Below are 5,568 nucleotides of genomic sequence, written 5' to 3' on the forward strand. Positions count from 1 at the left end.
GTTTTTTAAAATAGATTTGGTTAATTACATTGTTTTATATGATATTTTCAATTCAATAAAATTATTAAAAGTTTGTTCATTTTAATGATTTGGGGATATTTTTAAAAGCAGAAAAATGAATACTAATATTGTGTGTGTGTCAGTGTGCAATATTATGGGTTTTACTATTCCGTAGAAACCTGTCTTTGGAATTGCCATTCTTTTATTGCTCACTTTTTCTGGAGCAGTCCAGTTCTTTTCATGTTGTCCTCCAAAGTTCTTTGCAGATTTTTTTCTTCATGCAATTGTAACAGCAGTATGTCTGTTATGGGCACACAAAACACTACAAGGGTTTTTTCTGAAGTCTTGTGCCTTTAATTTACAAATTCAGCCCACTTTATTGCTATTTTTTGTTTCTAGCTGGGATATTATACGTAGGCTACCTGTTGATTACCCTGTGGATCAACTCCTTGAATTGCCCCAATGTTAGATTGTGTAGCGAAGACTTTCTTTCCTACTTTGTTCACATTGTTTTCAACATAAATGAAAAGAGGAACTTGGTAACTAATCCTCACTCCATCAACCTTGGCTGTAGTACATTTTGGTTCCCAAACACCGCAAACCATTGATTGTTCCAGTTTACAAACATTCTTTTGGAAACCAAACGTCCAGTGGGGCTTTCATGACTTCTGATTGGAAGCTCCTGCGTTTTGGAAGTCCGTTCAACTTCCAAAACGTTTGCAAACCAAATTGTGGCTTCTGATTGGCTGCAGGAAGCTCCTGCAGCCAATCAGAAGCCACAATTTGGTTTGGAAACGTTTTGGAAGTTGAACAGACTTCCAGAATGGATTCCATTCGACTTCCAAGATATGACTGTAGAGGATTCCCATGCATGCACAGAAGTGTACCAGAAACATCTTCTGGGCAATTCAAAGTGGTTATTCAAAGGGTAATTAACAGGCTATTCATCTGTAGGGATGAACAGGAAGCAATAAAACTAGCTACATTTTTAAACCATATACTTTAAATTGAAGTTGCCACAGATCTTTGCTTAATGGGATTCTCCTTGTAAGTAAACGTCATAAGAAAAACTTGTCTATGGAAGAGTGCATTGTTGGTTAATTAGTGTACTGTTTTAATTCCATTTCCAGTTAATTGTGATAAAGCAATACCTTAGAAACAAAGTGTGGAAGCAACCGAGGGCTTGAACAGTAAAATCTGCAGGGGTTAATCAAGTGAGCCCCTGCATGTGCAGAAGACGCTTCAGGTGCAGAAAGAAACAAAAATGTACACCAACCCCTGCAACTGACAGGTAGTAGGAAGCCTACAGAGGAGCCAGGCCTGGTATACATGTGTTTCTCTAGCCCGCTGAGCAGTGTCTCCTGCTTACTGTACTTTGTATGTTGGTTCAAGGCGCTGAACTCAGGAGCCTTCAGCTGAGGAACACACATCGGATACGGGAACAGCTTCTCCTAGTCCTGACACAATGGGCAGTGCAAGCCCACACTGAATATAGTTACCATGGGACAAAAATCTCTATATTTGGGGTAGAGTCTAAACTGGGTTGCATGCATTCCTAGTACTGACAAGATGACTGACGAGCTTTTTCAGCAACTCGGCCATTGTGTTCATCTTACTTGACTTACAATGCTGAGCTGGGGAATATCAGTGGATTCGAGACCTCACAAATGTGAGGCCTTTGTCACAGCCTTCGATAAGCCAGCAGTAACTTCGTGGGGGTGGGGAGAGAGATAGTCTCACTCCATTGGTGTCTTAAGTCTGAGTCCTCTTTAGAACTAGGCCGCCTTCTAAATAAGTCACATTTCTCGTTCTGTCTGGCAGGAGTGCTGGCCAAACAGCTTCCCCATCCTGAAGAAGGACCTGAATATGGGAAAGTGCTTCTTCAAAGGAAGAATCTAATTATGTAGGATTTAAACAATATTTTACTTGTGTATTCTTCTATGGGCAGATTCCACTTCATATTTTGTTTGGAGGAAGTCCTATTCAAATGAGTGAGATCTATACAGCCAGAGTGCTTTAGGGCCAGTTCACACAAGAACAGGGTTCTAAATTCAGCCCACAGTCTTAAAAACCAAACAGCCAATTCAGTGTTTCTCCTTTAAGTTCTACAATTCCCAAAACATTGCATGTGGGCATTTGGAGCTCCAACAGGGTCACAGGGTTTAAGAAGCTTGACAAACCACCACTGTCTTGCTCAGTTGGTACAGCATAGACTATTATTATTATTCCTGTTAATCTCAGGGTTGTGGGTTCAAACCCCATGTTGAGCAAAAGATTCCTGCATTGCAGGCGGCTGGACTAGATTACGATTCTATGATTCTATGAAACATACCTCTATCTTCTGTGCACCCTCTCTCAGAATTGGTCCTAGTCTTGCTATACACCAGAAACATTTTTATTCATCAGATTAAAATGCTGTATCTGGGCTTCCCTGTTTTGGTTTTGTTTCAACATGCATGTTAAAGAAACCACTTCCTGTACACTTATTTCAGAATACTGATGCAACTCTTTCCTGCTGTTTTTTTCAAAAAATATGTTTGAAGTATAAGTGATCAGTTTCCCAAAATATACACCTTATATTTAATCAGTTTCACTAATCTGGAATTGAATATTTTGCCCATATCTATATAATGAATGAATTGTTATTGCCAAACACATATTTGGGACTGGTGTGCAAATGCCTAGAAAGTATGTGATCACTATTTTTCTTGTAATTCTGTCTGTCTATATCAATGTCGTCTGGGGATCCTATGCTAAGATATTGGTTGATACCTCTGCTTTCTACACTTCATAATTCTTGAACACTAATAATTGTAAATGAACTTCCCAAAAATAGTAATGATGCCAGTGGAGGCTCTTCCACACTAGGGCTGGTGTAGCACAGCTCTGCCAAGAAGAATGCCAGGCATTAACTACCCACCCCCCCAAAACCCATCAAATCCACACACTCCATTGTTAGCAAACCTCTATTAATCTCAGAAAGCTACAATTGTTAAACCATTCTGTGTAGCTCTGGGGTGAATAGGGGTCTCCCTAATATCTCTTAGCGCCCTTAACAAACTACAGCTGTCATGCTGCTTTACAGGGAAGTCATGACTGTGATATGATACTGCTTTAAAGGTATAGTGCAGATGGGCCCTTAGTTGTGTCCTAAGTATTCATAAACCTGGTCCTTAAGCGTCCATTGTTTCTTTGCATGGAAGAAGAGAATGGGGAGAAAACCTGAACAGGTGAGTCCATGCACCATTCCTGCATGACTTAACTAGCAGTCCAGGCAGGTCCAATGGGCATCAACTGCCATTGAATGATGCTGAGAATAGGAACTTAAATTGTATTAATAGCCTAGCTATCAAGGGGAAATGTGCAATCCCCCCAAAATTGGGAATTTCTTATTGAGATCCATAGCCCCACTCAAAATTACCAGGGGACTACATATCCAACTATATATTGTAAATCTGTTGATGCTGCTTAACTTCCACTTCACATATTGTTCATATATATTTCAGGTGAAATTCAATCAATAAGGAATTGCATGCTTAGAACATCACACTTCTGAAAATGCAATGGTGTCTACATGAGTGTAGGCAGGATTTTTGTTGGGGCAGAACCAAGCTATCTGACATGATTGGTCAGTTAGTTAAGTATTTTTTTTATTTACTTGATTAGGGGAGGGCAGCTGCCCCCCACCCCTTAATCTACCCACGGCACCTGCTTTGTGTATTGTTTTGTGTCACAAATGGATCATTACTTGTACATCTGGCATTCTCACATTCATTTAGAAAAAAACATAGCTGAAACACGTGCATTTGCACATTGACCCTGGACTGAAGAGATTCATAAATTCTTCCAGTAATATGTCTCTTTGTGGTTATTGGGTGGCCATGTGGTTTTTATACTAGGACAAACAGAAAATATAAAATATTGATGTGGGAAAATGCTGTGTATAAGTCTATATGTTTTGAAAGAAATATATATATTCTGCGGCTATAAAGGTTTGGGGCTTGTACTGTTGCAGTGTTGCAGGCCTGTGGCAGTAGATCTTGGTTGCAAGGTTCTGTGGGGTGGGAAGAACGAAACAATCACTTTGGGAATTTACTTGGTGGGGCCTGGATCAGGTAAATTCTCTGTGATCTGGGTGGCAGCAGAATCTGACTGAATGGAAGTTCCAGTCAGTTGGGAGTTAACTGTCAATACGGGAAAGAGTTGAATTTAGTCAGTTGAGTTGAAGGGGAGAAAGAGAGTTGATGAGGACGGGGTGACGAATAGACACAAGAAAAACTGAGGCCTTGGTATTTATATCCATTTTGAATTATTTTTTCCCTTTGTGGCGAAGATCAAGGGAAGGGAGCTGGTGACTGAGTTGATAAGAGATGCTGACCTATGTAAAAAGTCTTACCAGGCAGGTTTTTTAAAGCTGAACAAACTGTCCAAGCAAGCCAGAAATACAACCAGAGGAGACTTGGGATAGAGAGGCAGATTGTATCCAGTAGCAGGACTAGGATACTGGAGGTATTTGGCTAGGGTGGGAGGTATAAAGAATATCACCTGAGGTAAAAGCTGCTTAGAGGCTGCTGTCTATTGAGTCCACAGAAATTGTCAACTAGTGCCTTTGAGGTCCCTAATATAAGTGTCAGTACTGTATCCTGTTGCATACACAGTATCCTTTTAATAAACCAACGATCTTAATTTCAAGTTCATTCTGTCTATAGTGTTGATGCCCATCTCACACCTAAGTTTTATATACATGCCATTAGGAGGTTTTGAAAGCATTCTGAGGGAAACTGGTGGCAGCAGAAAATTAAATAAGCATAGGTACCTAAACCTGTGTTTATAGAAAGTGCTGCTGAGGGAACTGGATATTCTGGATGGGATATTTTACTGTTGAGTGTAGTACTGTATTTCCCCCCCCCCTTAAGAGTCCTTAAATCATAAACCACTTCGAAATGTGACTAGGACCGGTGTACAAGCCAAAATTGGGGTGGGGGGAGTGAAGAGGTTTTAACATTATTGCACATCTTATACATGCAATTCTGGAATATGTACAGATCTGCACACTTGACAACTATCAGTATTTTGACATTGTGAACTATTATTACTTAAATTATTCTATTATTTGTAGTGATTCAATTTTTTCTGTATATGGACACTGCAGTTCCAATATTCTGTTGTACAAGTCATCAGTTGTGGATTTTTTTAAAGTTTACTTGTTTTTTTATATTTCATATTTGTTTTAATTATTTATTTTGTGTTGTTGTTGTTGTTGTTGTTATTATTTCCTTCCCTTCCCCAGCAAACAAATTGGTGACAAGAATAGAGTGGATCCGGAAAACACATCTCCAGTGCCAAAGAGGTGCTTTTATGAAGTTTATTCATTTCATTTAAAAAATATATTGCATCAAGAAGCTACTGAAAAAGGATTGTTGTACATGCTAACATGAGGCATTTTATAATGCTCGTTATGGTACTTAAATAGTAAAGGACTTACACATACAAAGAGATGTTAGAGAAGCATATAAGGAAGTATAAGAAAAGGAACAGTTCAGATGCAAAATTGACTCATGGTCTCTG

The sequence above is a fragment of the Zootoca vivipara genome, chromosome 10 (genome assembly GCF_963506605.1).
Source record: "Zootoca vivipara chromosome 10, rZooViv1.1, whole genome shotgun sequence".
Taxonomy (NCBI): Eukaryota; Metazoa; Chordata; class Lepidosauria; order Squamata; family Lacertidae; genus Zootoca; species Zootoca vivipara.